Source organism: Oreochromis aureus, linkage group 3, assembly GCF_013358895.1.
Source record: "Oreochromis aureus strain Israel breed Guangdong linkage group 3, ZZ_aureus, whole genome shotgun sequence".
In the NCBI taxonomy this organism is placed as follows: Eukaryota; Metazoa; Chordata; class Actinopteri; order Cichliformes; family Cichlidae; genus Oreochromis; species Oreochromis aureus.
In genome coordinates this window covers 50694872-50710948 of record NC_052944.1, presented here as the reverse complement: position 1 = coordinate 50710948, position 16077 = coordinate 50694872, and positions in this window count along the sequence as shown.

Sequence of the window (16077 nt, the reverse complement as noted above, 5' to 3'; positions counted from 1 at the left end):
TGTGGAGTTCTGGCAGAAAAACCCCTGCTTGTGCTCTTAAATGGCACTCCCCACTAGATGGCAGGCTTTGCCGTGAGAAGAACAGGAATAAACATATACATTGAAACGTTGATCCCATTACTTAGAGAATAAATGACTATGACCCATCATATAACAACGTATAAAAACCATCATCAGAAATAACCTGAGGGACAGAATAAAATTCTTAAAAATATTGCTAGTATTCTGAAAGAAAACAATATAAAATTAAAATGGTAAAAGTTGCAGCATAATGATGCATAACTAAAACTTGCCAAGGAGTGTTGTCCATATTTCTTTTATGGACTGCATTTCTCACCCTAGTATGAATTATACATGTGTCTCCAAACCTAGGGCTGGGTATCGTCACTGATTTCTAGAATCGATTTGTTTCCGATTCACAAGGTCCCGAATCGATTCGATCCACGATTCGATTCAATTAAATTCGATTTGAATCTGGGAAATTTTGACAGTCAGAAATATTATAATTCAGATCAGTGCATTTACATATTTTTGTATCTATAAAAAGGAAGCTGACACACGCAAGACTTTATCAAAGGTGAACCTAAAATCTTGGTATCTGCACTTGTTCTATGTAGTATTTGAACAATCCATTTTAAACATCACTCCTAAATAGGAAAATACATATGCAGTTAAGTCCAATTATATTTTTTGGACAATGACACATTTTTATTTTATTTATTTTACTTTCTTTTTTGTGTATTTTTGCCTCTGTATAATGCAACACTGTATTTAGATAAAACCATTACGATGTCACTGAAGTTGTTTTTTTCTTCTTCTTCAATATACAAAACATAAAAATAGGGTAGGAACTCATATAGGTCTGTGACTTGAAGATAAACTATCTTGGTTTCATCAGTTAGCCAACAGCTTTGGTGACGTCTCAAAGAAGTTGGAGCTTTTAAAACCACCCTTCAAAGCTGAAGTTGAGACATGTCACAAGAGTTTTGGTTTTATCTTTACGGCATCATTTTTAACTATGTTGACAATGGGTACGCACATGTTTGCGAATTTAGTTTTATTATGTTTTAAAATTCATGATAATTTAGTATGAAGCACTTTTGCACCTCAATTTTCACACTGAATCCAAACCATACTGAACATCACTGGGGAAATTTTTGCTCAAGCCCATAGCACAAGTCAACATCAAGTGCAGGATCTGCCAAGGAGATGCTGTGTCCCCACTGCTGTTATGCATAGGCCTGAACCCCCTCAGTGAGATCAATAACAAGACTGGCTACAGATACCGATTAGGGAATAGAGCAGTTGTCAGCCACCCCCTATACATGGATGACATCAAGCTGTATGCCAAGAGTGAACGAGACATTGATTCACTGATCCACACCACGAGGATATGAAGCAATGACATCGGAATGTCGTTCGGACTGGAGAAATGTAATCGGATGATAACGAAGAGAGTAAAGATAGTCAGAACTGAGGGTATCGAACTACCAGAAGACAACATTGCAGACATAGAGGACAACTACAAGTACCTGGGGAACCCACAGGCAAATGGGAACCATGAAGAGGCTGCTAGGAAAGCTGCATCCACCAAGTGCCTGCAGAGAGTCAGGCAAGTCCTGGGGAGTCAGCTGAATGGTAAGAACAAGATTCGGGCTATCAACACCTATGCCCGTGATCAGGTACTCTGCTAGGATAATAAGCTTGACAAAAGAGGAGATAGAAGCCACTGACATCAAGACAAGGAAGCTCCTTACCATGCATGGAGGGTTTCACTAATGGTGGTGGCTAACCAACCGGACACAGTGGTGGTAGACAAAAGGACAAAGACGGCTTTAGTGATATGTGTAGCGGTTCCGAATGACAGCAACAGCAGGAAGAAGAAACATGAGAATTTTGAGAAATACCAAGGGCTCAGAGAAGAGCTGGAGAAGATGTGGAGGGTGAAGGTAAAAGTTATCCCAATGGTAATAGGAGCACTAGGTGCTGTGACTCCCAAGCTAGGCGAGTGGCTCCAGCAGATCCCAGGAATAACATCAAAGATCTCTGTCCATGTAACCCGTTCAAGCGTTATGCCTGTTGTTGTTGCGTTGTGTTCTGGCGTGAAAGTAAGAGGCAGGAGACAGTACTGGATCTTTGGCTCTTTACTGTACATCTGCAACACAGAAATATGGATCTGATCTGTGTGTGTCACGCGCCTGCCAGTACACCTCTCCTCCAGCCATGCTGAAAGGAGCTGTGACTGCAGCATCATTAATACTACAGTAATATAATAAATCAAATACATCAAATTGTTTTAAAACATTAACTTAAGCTCTCAAAAACAAAAAGCACAAAATAAATAATATGTCACTGAAAAATCATCAGAACCAACTTATAAGAACAATAAACAAAATAATTCAAAAACAAATAAACAGTCAGATAAATACAATTCAATAACCAGGACCCAATATTCTAGTGTTTATAATTCAAACATTATACTTCAGTACAATCATATTAATAACCGCCATCCAACAGGCAATACAACACTGTACTTATAAAAACAATAAATGAAAGACTGCATCTCCAAAACATAAGAATATTACGGTGGCCCCTAGAGACAGAGCACTTGCAAACTCCAAAACACTTGCAAACTCCAAAGCACTTGCAAACTCCGGTGGCCCCTAGAGACAAAGCACTTGCAAACTCCAAAACACTTGCAAACTCCAAAACACTTGCAAACTCCAAAGCACTTGCAAACTCCAAAGCACTTGCAAACTCCAAAACACTTGCAAACTCCAAAACACATGCAAACTCCAAAACACTTGCAAAATCCAAAACACTTGCAAACTCCAAAACACATGCAAACTCCAAAACACTTGCAAAATCCAAAACACTTGCAAACTCCAAAACACATGCAAACTCCAAAACACTTGCAAAATCCAAAACACTTGCAAACTCCAAAACACTTGCAAACTCCAAAACACTTGCAAAATCCAAAACACTTGCAAACTCCAAAACACATGCAAACTCCAAAACACTTGCAAACTCCAAAACACAACGGAAGTGCTCCAGGACGCTAGGGGCAGTGTTGAGCTTTTGTTACCTAGTAACTACACAAGCCAGGAAGTACCAATGACCGGATTTGGGCTGTCTGCAGCTTTAAAGGCCGCATTTTAAGGCCGATTACGTCACAGCGACACGACGAAGGCTGTCCCAATTCAAAGGCTGCTCGAAATGCGGCCCTCAAATGCGTCCTTAATTTCCCTGAATTTTAAGGATGGGTCGGTGTAGCCTTCATGGCCCAACATATCCCAGATGTCATAGCGCGGCGGTGGTGTGGATAATTTTGCCGAAAAAAACGGCGGAAGTGGAGCGGCCGAAGAGTAAACTTTCAAAAGTAAGTACTGAATATCATGTCACTTATTTATGCGCAAATGTTTTTATAATGAAGAACATTAAAACATTACTGTTGGCCACATGTCGGGAAAGTTATGTGACATTAGCGATGTTTGTACTGACTTGGTTTTAAAGCCTTTACTTCAAAATATACGCCGTTCAATAGTTGACATTAATCTTACAGAGAATGTGATGATTTTATGGATAATTAAAGTCAGTCATATATCCACAAACACAACAAGCTGAAAGTCAGTGATGCTGCTCGGTTTGCAGTCCTGAATATGACGGCACAAGCAGGATTCACTGCACTGTTAATGTTAGCTATGTTATATTGCTGCCTCTGTTCGGTGGTGTCGAGCCAAACGGACTTTAACGTGTGTTTGAACGAGCTGACGGTTCACTTGTTAAGCTGAAAGAAAGATGCTTTAATCACAGGAGTCACACATGTGTCCACTGTACCATCTGGGAACTCTTCTTGTTTAGCACTCGTAATAACACAAACACTAAATCCTCCTTCTCTTGTGCTGTTTTGTAGCAGTGTGTACACCTGAGACTGTCACCTGTCTGTCTGTCCTGCACTCTCTCTCTGTTTCTTTCTCTCTGATTGTGGAATAAAAGTATGAACATGTATTTATAAGTTACACTTGTGTTTGAATCCTGCAGCTTATCGCACATTTGATTTCCATGTGTGACGACTGCAAGTGTCCAGAGTGAGGACAGACTGAGGGACCCACTGCTGCACATCATCTGTGAGGCTTTGCACCCCTGATGATCCACCAGGACAAACTCAGCAGTGTGTGAGGAAGAGGAGGAGGAAGAGCCAGCAGCAGCTGACAGATGGAAAGAATAGACAGACTGTTCCCTGTTTGTGAAGGACTGCTAGGAAAGTTTAACATAACTAATTGTCTGTCCTGAATCAGTCTTATTAGGTAATGTTCAAATAATGTTATCATTCCAGTGTTTTCAGTGTGGGAGAAAGTACTCAGGGCCTTCAAGTTACACACTATGAAAGGCAGCAACAAGTTTAATATCCAGAAACCTAAAGTATGTATCAGCAGCAGAATGGAGCTAAAATAAATGTTTGTTTCAGTTCTATGAAGCTTTGAGTATTTTGGATTAGTAGCACTCCTGTGTTTGTTGCATCATATTGCTGTAATTGTTTATATGCTTTATATATTCTGAGGTAAGTTGATCTATAGTGTTACATCATATTTTATAAGGATGTTATGTGTTTGTTTACGTTCTGCCCAGTTTGACCCATTTAGCAGAAGTCAGCCTGTTTAAGGCTCTGATATCTATTCTGTATGACTTAAAGCAGTTATGACATGGTCTGATTTTCTCACCCAATAAAGGAATATTTAATATATCAGTCTACTCTTCATTCTATCAGAAACAGTTATCACAGCTCGTACATTTTGTTTTGCTTGTAACATTTTTTATAAATATATGTAAGCAATGAGCCAAATTTAGTAATGCCAACATACTGAAGGAACAACATTTGTCTCTTATATATGATACACCTATATATGCACTGTGAAAGATACTTGTCTTTGAGTGAAGATTTAAGGTGATTAGACATATAAATAACTGCAACTTGAATCTTTACTGAAGCTCAGTATTTGACACAGAGTTCATGTTCACTGCTGTAATAACTAATAATGATTAATATAATAACTATAATATTGGCCATATTATATTTACATTACCAAAGTGATATGACTTTAGTCTCATGAACAACATTAGCTAAATGTTATTTGCTAACTTATCTTAAATGACTGTTCAGTACAGAAATGAAGCCCAGAAATCATGTTTTACAGTCCTGTGGTCTCAGCCTCAGATACTTATTAAATCACACAAAGCTCTTGTAGAAACAAACAAACAAATGAACAAAATATGTTCTCCTTCATTTCTGTCAAACAAAGTTGTATGACACGTTTCCAGCGGTTAGTATCATGGTTGCTAGGCAACCGTCCCATACAGACAAACTTGCCGTTTATTTTGCAAATCGAGCTCAACACTGCCCCTAGCGTCCTGGAGCACTTCCGTTGTGATTTGGAATTTGCATGTGTTTTGGATTTTGCAAGTGTTTTGGAGTTTGCAAGTGTTTTGGAGTTTGCATGTGTTTTGGATTTTGCAAGTGTTTTGGAGTTTGCAAGTGTTTTGGAGTTTGCATGTGTTTTGGAGTTTGCATGTGTTTTGGATTTTGCAAGTGTTTTGGAGTTTGCAAATGTTTTGGAGTTTGCAAGTGTTTTGGAGTTTGCATGTGTTTTGGAGTTTGCATGTGTTTTGGAGTTTGCAAGTGTTTTGGAGTTTGCAAGTGTTTTGGAGTTTGCAAGTGCTTTGGATTTTGCAAGTGTTTTGGAGTTTGCAAGTGTTTTGGAGTTTGCAAGTGCTTTGGAGTTTGCAAGTGTTTTGGAGTTTGCAAGTGTTTTGGAGTTTGCATGTGTTTTGGAGTTTGCACGTGCTTTGTCTCTAGGGGCCACCGTAGAATATCTCCATACCTGCAACACAGAAATATGGATCTGATCTGTGTGTGTCACGCGCCTGCCAGTACACCTCTCCTGACAAAGGAAAAAAGAGTGCACGCTGTTAAAAGAACTGCAGCGAATACGCTCACAAGCCACTAGCAATCAGGCTAACTTAGCATGCTAGCATTTCAGCTGCGTTCTCGGCTAAAACTCATTAAAAAAAGTATATTAGCAAACTCTGCCCTCCACAAAACTTATCCCGAACGAGTCTCTTAACGACAAACAAAAACGCGGCGGTTCAGCTGTATTCACATTTCAGCTTGGGGTCTGAACAAACTTTAATTAGCAGAGAGCAATATGGCAGTGACTTACCTCCAGCCATGCTGAAAGGAGCTGTGACCGGGGCACACATGCACGCGCCTACGTCACTACGCAGCGCACAAACACACACGAACGCACACAGACTCAGATCACACAGGTAGGAGAGTGAGATGCAAAATGACATATTTAATCCAAGAAAAAAGGTGTTTTGGGTGAAATTCACAAGTATTTAACACATATGTTACATTCACCCCCCCTGAATTTCACCAAAATCACTACACATCTGAATGGTACTGCAATACCGAGAGGCACAACGATGCTCAACTACCATCACGTCCGGACAAGGCAACCCAAGGATCTTATCCCATTGTCCAGTTAAAAAACTATCCGTAAAACGGATTAAAAGAAGTTGGATAGGTTGATCAGGCCTCCAACCCTTTCAGAACACAAAGGTGCAGCCTACACCTAGGGCTGTGCGATATGACCAAAATCTCATATCCCGATATAAGAATTCTATCGTCCCGATAATGATATAAATCACAAAAATGTAACATTTTCTGTAAATTCTGTGAATCTCGAGCAGCTCGACTTGCGGGAAGTGTTTCTAGCTGCGCGTTATGTAGCTGGAGACAAGTATTTTAACCGATGCATGAAACTATACATTTTTAGACATAAGTTGTAACGGCCGCCGTTTTCTTTGTATTTATTACATGGCGTGCTGCGGGGAAAAGCCTGTTCTAACGTTTGAGTCTAAGGTTTATTTTTTAGTACCTGGCGGCTCTTTTTTACTTCTCATCCGTAAATACTCTGCATCTTTCACGTGATTCAGTTTATTTTAAAAAGTCCCAACAGGATCTTGAGCTTTATTGTGAAAGGTTTATGTGGAACATAAACAAACGGACACGCAATGGTGTTACCGTCGTTGTTGCTAACCACAACGCATAAAAACAGGCGCTTGTCCGTCTGTAGTGTGGTTATATTAAATATAAGAGAAAGAGAGAACTTTAAGAAATTAATATAGCCACTACAGTGACCATCAAAATGATGAAAAAATATTGCCGTAAACAGTTTATTTTGTGACACCACGAAACAAACGATAGCGTAAAATGAAACGATAGATGTTTTTATATCGTCATCCGATATATATCGTTATATCGAACAGCCCTACCTATACCTCATCAAACGTGGTCCCATTAAACACGCACAGTGAGTGCGTCATGATGCCTCAAGGAAATACACATTCATAATACACAAAGGGATGACCAAAAAAACAGTCTATGCTAGAGGCCGAGCCTCACGTGGTGGTAACAGGCCCCATGTAATAGGCTTCTGGACCATGTTTTCTATCAGCCATTTGACTGACTTTACCACCCGACCTGCTCTGGTAACCACTCTGCCTCGAACACTGGCACAGTCAGGGTCATGTCTTGGCAAGTTGGATGGCTGCCCAGGATACGGCTGACCAGAGGTCTGATTTATGTCTGAGCCAGAAACAGGAACAGTCTGCGGAACAACAGCGTCCCCATGACAGGCACCTGGAGCAGAATCTGTGCCAGACTGTGTCACATCAGAGGTAGCGGAACAGTCAACCGGAGTAGGAAGAGCAAGGTGCTGGGCCCGCCCAGAAGGGCTTGCTGAAGTGTGAGTCGTGCAAATCTGAGAGTCAGGTAAGGCATTGTCCACGTCCACACCATCACATGAACCATGCTGACGATCCGTGGACTGTGGGGCCTGCCCTCCTGCCACAGAATCCACATCCATCCCATGGCTCAAATCCGAAAGGACCCACAAGGAAGTCCTTGCTGCGGTAGACTCCGTCTCTAGACTGCCAGGGTCCTCCAGATCCCCACAAGCACTGAGATCCCCCCCTCACTGGAGAAAAGGTCCAGGGACTGACTTCCCAATGAATCCTGAACAGGAAGGAAACTCACGTCCAACAGAAGGTTTCTGTGTACAACCTTACTCTGGCCTGAAGAGTCACTGATCCTCTAAATGTGGGTCCTGGGATGCCTCTCCACAACAGTGTAAACCCGAGGTTCCCACTTGTCTGCAAGCTTCTTCTTGCCCCGCTCGCCTTTATTGGCATGCAGCACGCGATCCCCAACATTCAGAGACACACCCTTGATCTTCTTATTGTATTGACGAGCCTGATGCTCCTGCTCATTGCTGGTGTGCTCCTGGGCGATCTTGGCAGCCTCAGACAAGTATGACAGAAGAAGCTTGGAGTAGCTGTTAAAGTCCACCACAATGGGATCATGCAAAACAGACTTGAACATAACGTCGACCGGTAGCCGTGGGACACGGCCGAACATCAAGTAGAATGGGGCATATCCAGTAGTCTCGTGAACAGTTAGCTCTCTGTAGCGTTTGTCCAGGGCAGGGGTCAGCAACCTTTAACACCCAAAGAGCCATTTGGACGCGATTTCCACGCAAAAGAAAACACTGGGAGCCGCAAATACTTTTTGACATCTAAAATGAACATAACACTGTATATATTGTTTTTTTTACCTTTATGCTTTGTGTGAACAACTAAGGTGTGTTGCTTAAATGCATGAAATGCTACAGAGAAAATTACATTTTATGTAATTAACACATTTTGAAGCAAAATTCCGCGTAAGTATGTATTTTACCTGGTTAATATGTGTGGCGGGGCGTGGACTGCAGCGCCGCTGCAGGGGAGGCGGACGCACCTCAGCGGTACCCGCAATCATGCCTCGCCGCCTTAACGTCTGTGCCACCTATGCTGTTGTGTTGGTGTGTGTCGGGCTGCGAGCTTTAACACCGGCTGTATGCGTAAAGCAACCGTGTGTGAAAAGTGGTCAATAAAAAGATGCTGAAAAGCGTGTTCATGGAAACATAGTCGGGTCTGCCGTGATATGTTTACAATGGGACTTCCGCGCCTGAACCTCGTACACCGTCTGCTGTACGATCGGGGTTGTACGAAATCACTTTCAGCTTTACGTACGACTGTAAGCTGTCGTCTGTGAGGCGTGAACGTGTTTGTTTTTGGAGAACAGCTGCTGACATAATGTGGATCCGAAGATCCATAATTGGCCTACCTGGGGTTGAAAGTCTGGCACGGCGTTTCGGTGGGTATATCGGCTTCCGCAAGTGTGACGCTTATTTTGATCGATCAAAAACTAATAGAATATAATTTTATATTTATATTTCAATATCACAACAATCTTCCAATTTAGAACTACAAGTTAAAAAAAAGAACTAACATAAATAAAATAGACTTTAGCTAATTACTTACAAAAAATTATTTATTTCCCCGACCCACGCGGAGCCGTAGAAGGACTAAAGACCCGCATGGGGCTCCGGAGCCGCAGGTTGCCGACCCCTGGTCTAGGGTGTTGATCATTTTCCTAAATCCCTCATTTTGCACAGTGTTGATGGGAGCCATATCTTTGGTCAGGTGATAAGTAATAGCCTCCATAATTTCTTTGTGCCTGCGGGAGTTCGATGGGTATAGGGAAGCGCTGTATAAGGTTCCCGTTATTGATGTTTGGGTGGTTGACCGGGACGGATTTTCTCCTGTCACTTTCTCGTCATCCCTGACGTGTTCTCCGTTGTTTCTTTCCTGCCAATTTGAGCATCACACGGCACAGCTTCTGTATCACGTGGTATAAGGCTCCGCCCTTGTCATTTGAGCAGGAAGAGCGAGCGCTTGTTTTCATGCAGATTACGTCCCGGATCAAAATGCGGTACAATCGTCAACGTCTTTTTTTTTCTTTTTTTTTAAATCGTTGTCATTTGGAAATGAGATCGCACATAAGTATGAATCGAGATCGCGATTTTCTAACGATTAATCGTGCAGCCCTACTCTTAACCTTTGAAAAACAGCTCGGAGCCGGCACAGGGCTTCCTCTTCAGTGGGAGCAAAGACCAGGAGGTCATCCAAGTAGCAGAGCAGACTGGTGAAGTTGAGGTCACCAAAGATGTTCAGCATCATGCGCATAAATGAAGCTGGGCTATTGCAGAGCCCTTGTGGCATCCGGTTGTATTCGTACAGGCCAACAGGCGTTGTGAAAGCGGTGTACTTCTTATCCTCCTCACATATTGGAATGTTGTAAAACCCGGAAGTTAAATCCATCGTGCTGAAGAAGGCATTGCTCCCAAGCGCGGCAAGGCAATCCGCTTGGTGAGGGAGTGGGTGCGCATCCTTAAGAGTTCGCGCATTCAACCACCTGAAGTCCGTACAAATCTCGCAATCCACCGTCCTTCTTCCAGACCATGACGAGGGGGGATGCATACTCGCTGATGGATTTGCGAATAATCCCTTTCTCCTCCATGTCAGTGAGTACCTGCCTTAGTTGTTGGTAATGAGCAGGAGGCACTCTTCTGTAAGGCATGCGGAATGGGCGTTCATCAGTCAAATGGATCCGATGTACAAAGCGTTTAGCTTCGCCACAGTCAAGCGGGTGTCTAGAGAAGATGTCCTCATACTGCTCAGCTAGCTCAACAAGCTCTCTCTTTGAATGTAAGCTGGCATGGCATGCGTCAATGTCAAGATCACCCAAACCGAGGGAACACAACCTGTCATTCAAGTCAGCCTCGGTAGCGGCTGGCCCACTGAATGGTACCTGGGCCATACTCGCCATCTTGCAGGAGTCCTGCGGGAAATCAAGGTCCTCCACCACAAGGCATGATGAAACAACAGCAACCCTCGAGTTGCGTTTCAAGGTTACTGGTTTTGCGGAGAGATTGGTCATCTCCAATGGCACCCACCGATCACCCCACATGGATGTGATCACCCGGCCAACAAGAACGTCTCTCGGGCCCGACCCAGAGGTGCAAGGTTCCACGATGATCGTGCTGCCTGGAGAGACTGGCACATTGCTGGGCAGCCTGCCCCATACCAGGTGCTCACACTGTGGGAGTAGTGTCACAGCACGAGGCAGTTTCACAGTGCCAATTTTGTCAGGAACCTCCTCACCCCTCCATCTGGTGGTGCATGACATCATGTCCAAGAAGTGCTCATAGTCAAGAAGCGAGTGCTTGCTCCCCACAGACACAAGCTTCCAATAGTCATCAGAATGTTTCATAACTCGCATCAGGTACTTGAGGACATTGGAGCCAATGATGCAAATAGCTGACCTGATTGGCTACCTGCCTGGACTTTTTTTAGGGGGAGGTAACAATGTTTAAAACAATAACAATAGTAATATTTATATTTATAACAAGGTGCAATAATAATTAATGTGCAATAATAACAGTGTGCAATACACATAACACTTATTCTTCTTTTTTATTTCTAAGTTAATATACTGTGTTGTGTTGTTTGTGTTGCATTGTGATGTGTCATATCGTGTCGTGTTGTGTTATATGTAGTACCGACGTAGGACAGTTTTTCCAATTTCATTGTACCACTGTACTATGTATGACTGTGCAATGACAATAAAGAATTATCTTATCTTATCTTATCTTATCTTATCACGCTGGCCCGACACTACCAAAACTGGCATAATGCATTTCACACCGTGGACAGTAAGTGTCAGGTCATAAACACACTTTGGTGGGTCTGCTTCCCACCACAGCCAACCAGCACAACACGTTCGGCTGACTGCGGTCCACTCACAAGAGCTCCAGCCTCTCTAAGTGACTTCTCGGCCTCTTCACTCATATTGCAAGCCATGGACCCGGAATCCATCATGCCCCTCAAGTTAACCTTGTCATCCACTGCAACTTGGGTGTAGAACAATTCACTAAATGTAGGCACTACTGCTGGTCCCTGAACCACGACACGGTATCCCTCTGGCGTTGTCAAACAGGTGTTGACATAAAGAAGTTCAAGATCCGATTCAACAGGATTGAGGGTATTAGGTTCATCCCCCACACTGCCCCTCTCCAAGTGTGGGTGATTCAGTTTTCCGAAGGCCAACTCTGCCTCGCAGCAGCTCCGGCCTCCTGTCCCTCATGACGACTGTGACAGTCCTTTTTCCAATGACCAGGAGCAAAGCATGCAAGACAGAGATTCTCTCTCCTGCAGTGCATGTGAGTGGAATGACCAGTGTTGCCACAGACCTGACAACTCTTCTTAAGAAAGGGCCCGCGGTTAAAACGCTGCGAAGGTGCAGATGCCGGGGCTGCAGACTGCACATTCTGACATGCCATCACGCGATCCAAGAGGCTGATCAGAGCGCGCATGCCAGTCACATCAAAAGCTTGGGTGTTAGTCGAACCAAGCTCGCAACCAACTGACTGCTGACTAGACTGAGTGGTCACAGGACATGTTGGAGACTGCTGGAACTGAGGAGTAGGCGTAGACACCGGGCAAGAAGACACTGATGTCCCAGAGAGACAGGTTGTCGAAACATCAGAACAGGAGTGAAGCAAGCTGCTGTGGGCGAAAGCTGACAAGCAAGGTTTGAGACTGGTGCTGTAGGCTGAGACTGCAAGGCGACACTGGCCTGCACAGGCTGTGATGCCATCACTTCTTGAGGCACAATAGAGCAGTTGTGGCTAACCTCTTGCCTCTGTGAGGTGTGGAAACTGCCCTGACTGCGTGCCCTGAGTTCACGCTGGAAGCTATCAATGCGTTCTTGAACCTCAGTGGTTGTCCACTCCTCAGCTGCTTTGATGCTGAGCCTGTTCAAGAGGATGGGGTCAGGGCAATACTTGATGAACATCATCGAGACCTCACGTCCCGGATCCTCAACATTACGCCCCTGCCTACGCAAGCACTCGTCAGCAACGTCAATAGCATTGTTTAGCCTTATCCAATATTCCATCACTCCCTCATGTTGTAATGGTTTGGTGTTATAGAAGTCAGCCATAGGCATAGAAGAGTAAGTCAATACACTAAAGTGCTGTTTCAGAACGTCAAAGATCAATTCAGGAACCTGGACATGGTCAAGTGAGGGGTTGTGACGTAGGGTGACCTTCACTACATCCTTAGCCTTCCCCATCAACCTAGCCAATATGTCACGTGATCGCTGATCTGTTGGTTTGTTGCGTTTTACAAAGTACATTTCCATCATTTCCACCCATTCATGAATGGAGAATTTATCACTGCCGTCACCCCTGAAAACTGGCGGCTCCTTGACGTCTGATTGCAAGACAAGTTTCATCCCAGACAAATTTAGCTCAGGAGGTCCCTGCTCAGCCTTAGAGGCTTCAGTAGGCATACTGGTCCCCTTATCACCTTGCAGCTGGGATACAATGGACAGACCAATCTGATTGGCCAAATCTGAGATGAGTGTACTCAACTCAGCATTGGCAGCTGTCTGCGGGGTCTGAATGTCACAGGGAGGAACCTGGAGACGAGTGGAACAAAACTTGGGAGCAAATGACACACCAACTTTAGGTGTCTGAAACTCATCCCCAAGAAACCACCCTCGCCCCAAACCAACATTAGAGGAAACCTCCCCATCAGGAACACCAGTTGCCTCTGAACCAGATGCTGACTCCATAATGATGAATAAAGCACAATCACAAAAAACACAAGATTCAAAATAGCGTAACTGTACAAAAGCAAAAACTTAATGTTAATCAGGATCAGAATTGAGCAGATTAAATGTCCAAGCTCATTTAAAAAGTACCACACAAGTTAGGAAAAGCAACCAACTTGGAACAAGGGCAATTCCGAAGAGCTCCCCATTGCGATCGAGATGACGTCGATACTTGATGAATTTAAAGGGTCATGGCACCAATGTAACCCGTTCAAGGGTTACGCCTGTTGTTGTTGCATTGTGTTCTGGCGTGAAAGTAAGAGGTAGGAGACAGTACTGGATCTTTGGCTCTTTACTGTACATCTGCAACACAGAAATATGGATCTGATCTGTGTGTGTCACGCGCCTGCCAGTACACCTCTCCTCCAGCCATGCTGAAAGGAGCTGTGACTGCAGCATCATTAATACTACAATAATATAATAAATCAAATACATCAAATTGTTTTAAAACATTAACTTAAGCTCTCAAAAACCAAAAGCACAAAATAAATAATATGTCACTGAAAAATCATCAGAAACAACTTATAAGAACAATAAACAAAATAATTCAAAAACAAATAAACAGTCAGATAAATACAATTCAATAACCAGGACCCAATATTCTAGTGTTTATAATTCAAACATTATACTTCAGTACAATCATATTAATAACTGCCATCCAACAGGCAATACAACACTGTACTTATAAAAACAATAAATGAAAGACTGCATCTCCAAAACATAAGAATATCTCCATACCTGCAACACAGAAATATGGATCTGATCTGTGTGTGTCACGCGCCTGCCAGTACACCTCTCCTGACGAAGGAAAAAAGAGTGCACGCTGTTAAAAGAACTGCAGCGAATACGCTCACAAGCTGCTAGCGATCAGGCTAACTTAGCATGCTAGCATTTCAGCTGCGTTCTCGGCTAAAACTCATTAAAAAAGTATATTAGCAAACTCTGCCCTCCACAAAACTTATCCCGAACGAGTCTCTTAACGACAAACAAAAACGCGGCGGTTCAGCTGTATTCACATTTCAGCTTGGGGTCTGAACAAACTTTAATTAGCAGAGAGCAATATGGCAGTGACTTACCTCCGGCCATGCTGAAAGGAGCTGTGACCGGGGCAGCCCGGAATCCCCATTGGAGTTCAAGTCCAACACCTTACATTACCCACTTTACCCACTCAGCTATCACAGCTGTAACAAGCTCTATGGAGTGGTTCTCAAAAATTCAAGTTAAGACAAACTTACAAGCCTGTATGTAACACATTGTCTGGACTCATTCAAACAAATTCTTGGTTTCTGCACTTGTTCTATGTAGTATTTGAACAATCCATTTTAAACATCACTATAAAATAGGAAAATACATATGCAGTTAAGTCCAATTATATTTTTTGGACAATGACACTTTTTTATTTTATTTATTTTACTTTCTTTTTTGTGTATTTTTGCCTCTGTGTAATGCAACACTGTATTTAGATAAAACCATTACGATGTCACTGAAGTTGTTTTTTTTTTTCATTTTCAATATACAAAACATAAAAATAGGGTAGGAACTCATATAGGTCTGTGGCTTGAAGATAAACTATCTTGGTTTCATCAGTTAGCCAACAGCTTTGGTAACGTCTCGAAGAAGTTGGAGCTTTTAAAACCACCCTTCAAAACTGAAGTTGAGACATGTCACAAGAGTTTTGGTTTTATCTTTACGGCATCATTTTTAACTATGTTGACAATGGGTACGCACATGTTTGCGAATTTAGTTTTATTATGTTTTAAAATTCATGATAATTTAGTATGAAGCACTTTTGCACCTCAATTTTCACACTGAGTCCAAACCATACTGAACATCACTGGGGAAATTTTTGCTCAAGCTCATAGCACAAGTCAACATCAAGTACAGGATCTACCAAGGAGATGCTGTGTCCCCACTGCTGTTATGCATAGGCCTGAACCCCCTCAGTGAGATCATTAACAAGACTGGCTACAGATACCGATTAGGGAATAGAGCAGTTGTCAGCCACCCCCTATACATGGATGACATCAAGCTGTATGCCAAGAGTGAACGAGACATTGATTCACTGATCCACACCACGAGGATATGAAGCAATGACATCGGAATGTCGTTCGGACTGGAGAAATATAATCGGATGATAACGAAGAGAGTAAAGATAGTCAGAACTGAGGGTATCGAACTACCAGAAGACAACATTGCAGACATAGAGGACAGCTACAAGTACCTGGGGAACCCACAGGCAAATGGGAACCATGAAGAGGCTGCTAGGAAAGCTGCATCCACCAAGTGCCTGCAGAGAGTCAGGCAAGTCCTGGGGAGTCAGCTGAATGGTAAGAACAAGATTCGGGCTATCAACACCTACGCCCTGCCCGTGATCAGGTACTCTGCTAGGATAATAAGCTTGACAAAAGAGGAGATAGAAGCCACTGACATCAAGACAAGGAAGCTCCTTACCATGC